This window comes from Lissotriton helveticus, chromosome 3_2 (genome assembly GCF_964261635.1).
Source record: "Lissotriton helveticus chromosome 3_2, aLisHel1.1, whole genome shotgun sequence".
In the NCBI taxonomy this organism is placed as follows: Eukaryota; Metazoa; Chordata; class Amphibia; order Caudata; family Salamandridae; genus Lissotriton; species Lissotriton helveticus.
The window spans coordinates 97,105,547-97,117,195 of NC_136062.1; the positions used below are offsets into that span (position 1 = coordinate 97,105,547).

Here is an 11,649-nt window from a genome sequence, read left to right on the forward strand (position 1 = left end):
ACAGCACTCCAGCAAGACCCTCTTTCACTGTAGTAATCATTTCACTGAATTGCAAGGCATACTGTCATGTGTCTAAGATCACTCTGTGAACTCAGAAATATCAGTCCCACTTTGACCCCCTACACTGCCTGAACACTACTGCACTGTCCTAAACCCTGAAATCACAACTGCATTGCTCTAAACTCAGAAATATCAGTCCCACCTTGACCCCCTGCACTGCCTGAACACCACTGCACTGTCCTAAACCCTGAAACACCATCCCTAGCAAAACCTGCTAAACTCTTTCAACACTACTGCACTGCTCTAAACCCTGAAACAACACTCCCAGCAAGACCCTCTTTCACTGTAGTAATCATTTTATTGAATTGCAAGAGATACTGTCATGTGTCTAAGATCATACTGTGAATTAGTATTCATTTAAAAAAATTGTGGCAGAATAATTTGCTTAGTTGATGTGTTTAAAATTATGGGAATACATGTACTCATGGAGTGAGTTAGGCTTTATGATATGTAGATCAATCAGCAGCGAGATTTTTGTTCATAGGTTCAGGGCACCTAGGGTTTAGAATCGCACTAAGTAATCAAGTAACTCCAAATAATTGAAATGGTGCTCAAAGGAATGGAGAGCCACAAAACCTCATAAGCCGAGAGACAAGTCTCTCACAACACAAATTCTAACTCCCAAGCACACGTATGTTTATAACTATGGATTCCCACTTCTTTCAATAACACACATTTATCATATGCAGAGAAGGTATAGGTCAATAATTTCAATCTTGAACTCAAATTCTTTTCTTGTTTTATTCGGACTTCTTCCAATCAGCAAACAACAGCCAACACGTTTCGTCGCTCTAGATAGTATTTCCACGACTTTCTCAAGGCTGTACAAGATAAACATACAAAACAATGTTGTATTACTACATAACAGTTAATGTCTCATAACCGAAAGCACATGAGCAAATTGCAACACTCACTATTTTGTTTACAAAGTATTTGCCACAACATAAGCAAATACACAAATTATATATATATATATAGACAGCACGTGATGGAGAGAGCGGAAACAAAATGTTCCCAATGATCCATAATCTCTCAACCTTATAACCCGGAAAAGCGCTGTTCAGCAGACTATTTATAGAATCTCAAATGGTAAACCCGTGTTGGAACGCATGCACTAGTTCTCATGATGTCTAAATATAGTGGTATATTATTTTCATGCAAGAAGAAGATGGGTAGGGGGTCGAGAAAGGAGGGTTTCTTATTATAAAAGAAAGTCACTAGTTGAGAATTAGAAATAGATGATCTCATAACGATACCTATAGCTCCCAGTACAAGTGCTCTGCAAAGAGTAAAGATATAATTTGTCATGGTAGACAATTTTCTTTGAAGATTATTTGAAAAAGTGAAGAAACAAAGATTCTGAGTGTAACCTACTTTTTGCATGGTGATACTTCCGACCCACACGTGTGTTCTGGTGATGGCACAAATGCTATATATGCGCAGATGCTCCTCTTATCATTTCATGAGTCTTTAGTATTCTTTTCTAAAATTGAAGGTTTTATATTAAAACCATATCTATATTGTTGTCCATATAATGAATACATACCTATTGGGGCAGACATCAAAATTTCCCTCGTGAATATTATGTCTTTTTATGTATAAGATGACTTATGTTATGCCACAATATCAGTTTCCCTAGTCAGTATCTATACCCAATATGTGTGAAATTCATGGGGAAATGGCTATTGAGTTATATCCCAATATTCTAAGCTTCGTTACCGCGTCAAAAATCTCCTCATAAACTCGTCCAAATTATTCTCTGAGATATCAATAATATATTCAATCCCCCGCTAGTTCCATGCGTCTCCTTTAAGTTCGTGTTATGCCTAATATTTCAGTCATCCAGCTTTTCGTCATCTCTTACCTGTTTACAGCTTCGAGTAGCGCGGCTTAGAGGTATCCTGTAGTCACCATACTGCTTGCGTGTTTGGTTCAGGTGTGGCCCACCCTGCATTTAAAAATCGTTACTCTATTCGCGTCCCTGGTTGGCCAATGCTCCCGAGTCAGGAAGGAAATCAAAAAGGGACTAAACAGTAAAATAACCTCAGCGGCCATATGTACTATGGACTTTAATGCACTTATTTCAAAATCATGAATGATTCTGTAAATAAATATTTAGTTAATCGAAAACCTAATGCGCTTCACTCACAACCATGAGTGATTGATCTAGTATTTGATTTTAAGGTATTCGGAGTTGTAGAGGAGTAGCACAAAATAAAGCACTATAGCAAGCTGAAATACTATTTGTTAGGACAGTTATATATCAGAATTGTTTGCAAGTGGCAATATTAGATAAAAGGGGATAGTGCTCCCCCTTATCCAGGTAGCCATACTAATAACTTATTTACGACCATATTGCCAAACACTAAATTAAGTCCCTACATTATACCAGGAACACTCCCGTCTATTATGGTACTACCGTGAGGCTCAATCGGAGTCACTAAATTCTAACCTTCTAAAAGTCAGTTGTATTCATTAGGCGAGCGAGATTCACCGGCAACATAGACAATAACATGGTAGGATGTGTTGTTGAGAAATTAGAGGACCAAGTGTGATTGATTTTGTTCGTTAGAGAATTTGATATTCTACCATTAGTATTTATAGAGTCAAGTGAAGATATATTATTTATGCGCATGTGTGTCATATTAGTTTTCAGTGATCTGTAATTTCGAATAGATTCCGTGGTTAAGGGAAATATGCAGAACCAAAAGCCATCCATCAGTGATTAATTAAAAACAGTTTCAGATCGTCGAGAGAGAAGTCATTATACACAGAATTACTGTTCAGTGTTATTCAGTATTTTCAACATCTTAGGTTATACATCCAAATGGGCAACTGCATAACGTATTATGTACAAAGCAATCTTGAATACATATAATACAAGTCATCTATTATCACCTAAAAAGTAATGTAGTTCCTGGTCGATATTGAGACCACACTCTATGCTACGCATCTTAAGTATCCATAATGCTTCTCTCCTGCGTAGCATAAGATCTCTATTACCCCCTCTTGGGTGTCTCGGTATGTGATCTATTCCATAGTATTCAAAACACCTATTTGTAATCCGTAAAGGGCAAATTGACATGTGTGTAGCTAAGGGATATCTCATGTCCCCTAGTTTGACTGCCCTAACATGCTCACATATCCTTTCCCGTAAGGCTCTAATTGTACTGCCAATGTATATTTTCTTACATTTACATTCAATAGCATATACCACAAATTTAGAAAGGCAATTGATGTTGCTCCTTATTTCATATCTTTTACCATTCGGACTGTGAAAGTGTGGGACTTTAGGGTCAGCCCACTTGCACGCTGTACACTGGTTACAACTGTGGAAACCCTTGCCATGTTCAGTAAGCCAGTTAGTGTTGGGAGGTGTAGTGTGATAACTAGGACTTAAGATGTTCCTGAGTGTGCGTCCCCTCCTATAAGTTACTGCTGGCCTATTGGTTACATATTTTTCCAAGCATCTATCGGCTCGGAGTAGGTGCCAGTGTTTGTTCATACTCCTACTCAATATTTTAGACCAGTCATTGTATCCCGTAATTAGCCTGATTTTATCCATCTCCATATCCTTCTTTTGGAAATCTTATAGTGTGTCATCACGTTTCATTTTGTTTATTCTAGACCCAGTCTTCCTTAGTGTGGTTTTATCATAACCTCTATTGATAAATCTCTGTAGGGTTCCTCTTTTCTGTACATCAAAGTCAGTATTTACACTACAATTAGATATTAGAATTTTATGATATGTAGTGCTAGAAATTCCTATGTATCATGTGTGTCAGGCCTCTTAATTCCCAAATAGTCTCCATGATGTGTAATAAAGAACCTGGGTGTACTGTAGAAATGCCACAGCAACTCTCTCTGTAGCATGTAGAAATCATTTCAGTGAATTTTCATTTCTACATTCTCAGTCCCACCTTGACCCCTTATACTGCCTGAGTACCACTGCACTGTCCTAAACCCTGAAATTACAAGGTTTAAGCTCATTTCAGGCAAAAGGCCAAACTTTTCTTGTATTTGTTGTAGACAAATTCATTATAAAAATCAGACCAGGTTAGTTGATCTATATTTAAAAAGTGAAAAGGAGAATAATAATGAGTGGAAGGAATTTGCAACGTATTTGTAGGTATAGAATTGTTTTGATTTGGGTTCTGATCAACGTATTTGTAAATATTGTTATAACAAATTAAATGAAAACAAAATGCCTGCTAGAGCTGTACATAATAATCTTGAGTTGGTAAATATTCCTTCTGAACTGATGGATTTAAATACTTATGAGTCTATTCTTATTCAATGTGTGCATCCATTTCAGGCTATTGTTCGTATGGAGCCTAAGACAGGGAAAGTGCCCCCTTCAGATTTACAGAGAGGATTAAAGGGAAGAGTTGTATATTTGCCCCTAGATTTGAAGAAAAATATTGAAACAATATGTGTAGAAAATGTGGAAGAGGAACGTCTAGTTATTCTAGTTAATGGCGTTCCTACGAAGAGTAAGAAAATCTGGCAACAATTAGTGGATGTTGGGAAAGTGAAAAAGGCAACGTTGTATTTAGTAAACAATAATCAATACTATAAAAATGTATATGCAGGAGAAGAGGAAACAACTGTAGAAGAGGACAGTGATTTGTCAACTGCACAAATTGAAAAAGTGGATGTGCCCAGAACTGAAGAAATTTATGAACATTATAGTGTGCATCCACTTCACTCTAAAGAAGTGATGGGGAATACTATTGAGTTATTCCAAATGAAAGAAGTAAAAGGAAGTCCCATTAGTGTATGGGAAGAAAGCTTGGAAGCTCGTTGTTTCCCTCAGTTATTTCCAACAGGCAAAGGTGGACGATATGATGACCGACTTGTGCAGATTCCTGCATCTGAATATCGGACATCAAGATTATATGCAGAAGATCCAAGGGTTCGCCAATGTATTCCATATTTGTTTCATCTTCTATTTGAGAGTGACTTGTCTGGACTTTCTTATGCAGTGAACCATATACTAAAAAGTGGAGTACATCTGCAAAATGTTTCGGCAAAGGACTTATGGATGAAGTCCAACAGAAAGATACTGTTTTAGAATCACAGCTAATTAATCTCATGGCACGTCAGCGTGGTACTAATGAGTATTGGTACCCTCGTCATGGGGAATTGAAATGTATGCTAAGAAACTTAGGATCTCCTACATGGTTCCTTACTCTAAGCTGTGCAGAGTATGCTTGGGAAGATTTACTTCAATTTCTTCGAGAGGAAAATGCAAACATAGAAAATATAGAATACAAGACACGTGGAGAACTGTGCTCTTTGGATCCAGTTAATGTATGCAGGTATTTCAATCGCAGATTTGAAGCTATGATGTCTTTTATCACAAACAAAAAAAATCCTCCTCTTGGAGAGGTTCTAGATTTCTTTTGGAGAAAGGAGTATCAAGCAAGAGGTGCTCCTCACATACATATGCTGCTATGGATCAAAGATGCCCCCAAATTTGGAACAGATTCAGATGACACAGTGATGAGTTTTATTGAACAATATTCTACATGTCCTGTACCAAAAAGTACAGAACAAAAGCATTTAAGACATCAAGTCTTACGGTTTCAAACCCATCATTGTGGAAAATACTGTCGTCGAAAGTACAAATATAAGGATAAGTTCTACACAAAATGTCGATTTGCATTTCCACATCCAGTATTATCAAAAGGAAGAGTGAACAATTTTATGTCATCTTTGTGACACACTGTCACAAGAAAATCATCGAAAAATACCTATAACTTAAGAAGAAATGAAGAGTCAAAATACATTAATGACTATAACCCAGTTATTTTGTCCATGTGGAATGCTAACATGGATATTCAATATGTTGCAGACAACTCCATAGCTGTGTCTCGATATGTAACGTCTTACATTACTAAGGGCCAGATGTAGGTCGGTCGGTAACGGCCGAAAATCGGTATTTTCGGCCGTTACCGACCGGTATTACAGATTTGGCATGTAGGAGCACAATTTTACAGAATCGGTAAATTTACCGATTCGGTAAATTTACCGATTCTGTAAAATACCGAATCGGTATTTTTACCGATTCGGTAAATCTCAGATGTAGGTGGGACTCTTCAGAGTCCCAAAGGCCCTAGAAATTCGGTATTTTAACACCCAATCCAATTGGGTGTTAAAATACCGAATTCAGGTGTGCATGCACATGTGTGCATGCACACCTAGCCATGTGACAGACAGACATGCCCTTAGGGCATGTCTGTGTGCCGCATGGCGCACATGCCTATTTTTGGGGAGCCAGAGGGTGTCAAAGTGACACCCCCTGCACCCTTGCTAAAATCGGTATTTACCGATTCTGTAATTACAAAATCGGTATTGCCCATTGATTCCTATGGGCTTCACAGCCCATAGGAATCAATAGGAAATACCGATTCGGTATTTCCAGATTCGGTAAATACCGAATCTTAAAGATTCGGTATTTACACATCTGGAAATACCTACATCTCCCCCCTTCATATTTACCACTTCTTAAATACCGAATCGGTAAAATTCGGTATTTAAGAAGTGGTAAATAAGAATTACCTACATCGGGCCCTTAATCTAACCCTGGGCGTAGTTCGCGGAGCCGCACTCCGCGGAGCTACGCGAAGACGCACTTGCACTCTGCGACCTACGCGTAGCTCCGCGGACATGCGTAGTTGCTTGCTAGACCCGTTCGCGTGCCGTTTTTCGTCTTCGGGAGCGCGGTGCGCGTGTTCGGGCGCTGCCTGCATGCTCGAGATAGCTAGCGCGCTAAGTTACCCAAGAGGTTTGTCCCGCCCGCTTGCGTTCCCTTATTTCCTGTTCCGGGTCACAAGTAACGTGTTCGCGTTGTGTAAGACATGTTCGGGAACTCATCTTCTCGTTCGCACTACAAAAGTGCGTGATCGCGTCAAATATCGCGCGAACCTACCCAGGCGGTCGCGACGGGCGGAGCCATCTTGGATTTCACACTCTGGCTATGGGTTTGGGCCTACTTTAGCACCTAACTCCTATCTCTGCAATCCTGGTCTTTTCACTCACTTTTTCAAACTTTCTTTAGTTATTACCTATCTCTCTCTGTGCCTAGGTTTATATTTTTCATTTTATTTCTACTTTTACAACTTTTTTGCAACTTTTCTCTTGTTTTATATTACTTCCTTCTTTTACCTTGCTTACTCCTTCCCCTACCTTTTTGTCTTCAACTTTTCTTCTCCCCTCCACCCAGAACCATGGTGAAGGGTGCCAGCAGCATCGGCGGCTCAATGGGCAAGGCGGCTGTGCCCAAAAAAACCCGGCTGCCTTGCGGCAGAATGCGCCCCGCAGGAGTGACGGCCCGCCAACTTTTTGGGGAGGAGGAGGTGGCTGCCCTGGTCTTTTTTATCCAGCGCCACCTCCCCTTGACCTTGGCAGCAGGCGGCAGGCCCGGCTCCGGCTACCGGCGTATTGAAGAGCGTCTCCGGCGGTGGGCGAAGGTGCGCCGGGCAGTCTTTCGCTGCTCCGGTATCCGGCGTACCCACCATCAGCTGTCCCACCGCTGGGCCGACATTTTGGACCGGGAGCAGGACCTGTTGGACCTGCTTGGTGTCGAGGTTGTGGGTCTTGGTGAGTGGCTACCCAGTGTGTGTGTATATATATATTGGCTGAATAAGTAACGCGATGACTGTTGCTCCTAGTTACATTTCCGATGTATTCCGGTATATCTACTGTAATTGTATGACACTGTTCTTCTTCACTGACTCTTGCGTGTTGTTTCAACTTGGCGCTAGCTGTTGCTGTTTATTGATGTGAGATTTTATTTATTGTAGAGAACTGAAGTTAGTTAATGCTATTAATAGAGTCTTGTCCTTTCTTTGTCCGTCAGTGAAATAGCGGTGGATGGATAATTGTACGTAGTTTGCATATTGTAGCATTTTTTTCACGGCCTTCTCTTCTGCATGAATCCTCCTCTGGCAATGAATGCTGAAGTTACTTTGTTCTTCTTACCTCAGCCAGGGCCGGCTTTAGGCATGTGAAAGCTGTGCAACTGCACAGGGCCACCAAACTTCAGGGGCCACCGCACCAATATATCCTTAATTTAATAATCCTCTGAGGATGGATACATATTTGCGTGGCGGCCCCTGGCAGGGATTTGTTGCCTCCGGCTCTGTTCCACTTCCAAACACCCTGACTCCCCCTCTTCACTGTCCTCTGTCCTCCGCCCCGACCTCCTCTTCCGGGGCCCCCTACCTACGCTCCCTGCCCAGGAGGACCACCATGAGCCTAGAGCCACCCCTGCCTCAGCCCTCCATAGAACTGATGTAGTTTGTTTAATGAGTGGTAGGCTTGGCAGCAGTAGCATTCAGTCAGTAGCAGAACAAAATATGATGCAACGAACGTACAATTTCGTGTATGCACAAAATTTCTGCATGTCTCCTCCTTGTGATCTATGCATTTTGCTGGCAAAAATGAAAAAGAAATGACTACTCACAGATAATTGATTACCCCATTCTTGAATCTCTTGAATCGGTGGTGTTGTTCAGGTGTTACTGCCTCTGTGTTACTTAGTAATCTGCAATCAGAATGTTTATGGAACATTTGATTTGTTTTCTACAAGTATACAGTCAGTGAATCCTGCAAGGCAGTAGTCATTTGGTAGATCAATGTTTGTTTCTTTTAATGTTCTAGCAGTGGTTTTTGAAATGATGTCTATGTTTCACAGCACTCAATGTTTTTCTCTTTGTTTATTATTTCTTACATGAACCACAGAACACAGGGGCAAGCAGAATGCTGGGACCGAGTCGGCGGGTGAACCACCACAGGCACAGAGCTCCTCTACTGAGGATCCTGCTGCTGTCCCCAGTAAGTCCAACAGTGCTTTCTTTTGGAACAATGATATTTCCCTAACTTTGTAACGGAGCTTTTTTTTTTTCAACCCATTAATTACATTTACTTCCTAAAGAAATTTTGACTCTTTAGTAAAGGTATTAATCTTTTCCATAAATATGTGATAAAAAAATTAGAATAGCTGTAGGCACAGGGTCCACTCCTGTCTTAGGTTTTTTCCTCTGTAATGTCTCTGCTTTGGCAATTGACACCAACCAAGTATGCATCCAGATGTTTGTCTAGTATTTTGTAAACGTTAGTATACCACTACTAGTCTTGTGGGTATTCTATCTTCTATGGAGTCATATACATATTACATAACTATGTATGCACCAGAAAATTGGATGTTGGTGCTGATAGGCAGGTTGGACCTTACTTACACCTCAGTCACAGAACTCTGAGGAACCCACAATTCACTGAACGACAACCTATATGGGCTCAGTCATTGGTCAATTATTCAATTATCACACTCCTGAACCCCAATACCAAGATGCCCAATGCTTTTATTACACAAACCATAACCTAAGAAACCCCCTTTTGCTCACTCACTCATGTGAGTCTACAAGACAACAGACACTGAAAATAAACTTCAGTTCAGAGTCAAAGTGGTACTTCAAAAGCTTTATTTTGTTAGAAGTAAGTAAGTAACATCAATGTTTTAAGTTGTTCCGTGAAATACGTCGAGGGGCCCACCAGAAAAAATCCAGAGTTAAAAAAGGCAGAATAAAGTAATCAACATTTGTACAGCTACTAGTGCACGATAGGGAAATGTGGGAAATGTCGGAGACCCCTCACCATTCAACGTATACTGGTTACATATGCCTCTTTTTGGTAAGCTCTGGAAATGTCAGCTTCGTAGAAGGAAATCTTCTCATCTGCCGAAAATTAATGACAAAAGTGGTGCACGTTAGACAGTATGAAATACATTTAGGCCAGTTTTATGCAGCCATGCTAAAAAGAAGTTGTAACCTGTAAGCAAACTCTATTCCACAATCCACATAGAAAACTTAAATACGGGCCCTTTTATTTTCCAACCTCTTCAGGTGTATGCATTGAACAATCATGTTGCCTCAAAGGCGTCTTCTCGTACTGCGCAACAAGCTGCGAGGTAGCATGCGCAAAACTGGATACATTGATGTACAAAGGTTACATAGTTCACTTCAAATTTCCAAGGACTAGAGTAGTAGTACAGATGAGATGAGCTTGGGTACCATACCATAACAATGAATGCTAATATGTGTAGTGACTCTGCTGTACTATGCAATGTGGACTCCTACTGATTACGTATATTGTACTTAACTGTTTTGAAGAACTCCATTCTTGGTGAACAAGTACAATGGGGGCTGTGTATCCATCTAAAAAGGTGTACTTATTTTTATAGGTGCAGAACCCGTACCATCCACCAGTGCCGACGGGGACAGCGGCGCAGCGTCAGCGATCCCGGCGGGGACAGGAGGATCAGAGGCACCTACACCAGCACCAGCAGCAGTGGGGGGGGAGCCAACAGCGGTGGGCGATGGTAAGTTACATTCAATAGTGATCCTCATTACTTGGTGGGAGGGGAAAACTTCCTCACTGTACTCTACTGGACAATATATGATGTTACCTTTACTTGTCATTACCATGCTTAGCATTACCACTACAGTAATGCAGGTGGCTGATAGCAGTCGGATGCATGGGTTGTTGTTGAAGCATGAAAAGGGGAAAACACAGCTGCCAGCGTGGTTGGGAGACACACCCTATATCGGTGGTTAGTGGATAGTCTCAGCAGCAACGGTGTTTTGGTCAAACCCAAAGGCAAGGGAAGGAGGGGACGACTGGATGCATGGGTCGTTGCTGGTGAAACACAAACCAAATAAGGTTTGTTGCGCGATATAAAGAATGATAGTCTCTACTAGACATGTACTACTAGCTGCCCCCTGTTAATTAATGTTAGTTTGAGACTGTTCCCGCCTTCCCGGAATCAGAGTATATAATATAAAACGAGATATGAAAAAGACAGGTGTTCGTTCTAATGTGTGTGACCGTTGAAGTACACCCATGCTACTAGGGCAGGCATAATGCCGTGCCAAAAAGTCCAACAAATTAATTATATAGGCCGTAGAATGTTCAAGATAGATGCAACACAATTTTTTGTACTCAGCTTGCTTGCTAGTGCTACTGTGCCACTATGTGTTGAATCAATGTTGTGTTTTTGATTTGCGGGGATTTTGGATTACAACAATTCTGTTTCTTTCTTTATAGTTACTCCTTCCAAACCAACAAGGAAGGAGTTGGCAGTCCGGGCCCGGCAGCGGAAACTGCAGGCCATCGTAGAGGCCTACCGCCGGCTGGTGGATCAGGCCGAGGAGGAGGAGGAGGAGGCGGCGGCAGCAGCTGCTGCCTCTTCCAATGCCCCGGCCCCCAAGCCTGCAGGACTACGTCGCCATGGTCAGGCAGCCGCCCGCCGCCAAATTGTTACATCATCGGCGGCCCCCTCACAACATGCGTGCAAATGTAGGTGCCGGGAATTTCAAGAAAAGATTCTCCGCCGGGTAGCGAGGATTGAGGATGGAATAGAGGAGCGTGTCAAGATCATGGTGGACAAACACCTGAAAGCCCGCCGGCTTTGAAATGCACCCTGTTGTTTGCCCCTTTTTAAATCCTTTTGTTGGTGGGTGGGATTTGGGTGTTGGGGTTTACATTTAACTTTGAAATTTGGTTGGGGTTAGGGGAGGGTAGGGA

General features: G+C 41.5%; 1 long non-coding RNA gene across 1 annotated transcript; it reads left to right on the forward strand.

The window, feature by feature from the left end:
• The first annotated feature begins 8,812 nt into the window (after positions 1–8,812).
• On the forward strand, positions 8,813–11,284 carry LOC144826229 (uncharacterized). The gene is made up of 3 exons (XR_013609722.1): positions 8,813–8,901; positions 10,307–10,444; positions 11,170–11,284. It is a non-coding gene; the product is annotated as an uncharacterized LOC144826229 (long non-coding RNA).
• Positions 11,285–11,649: the final 365 nt, after the last annotated feature.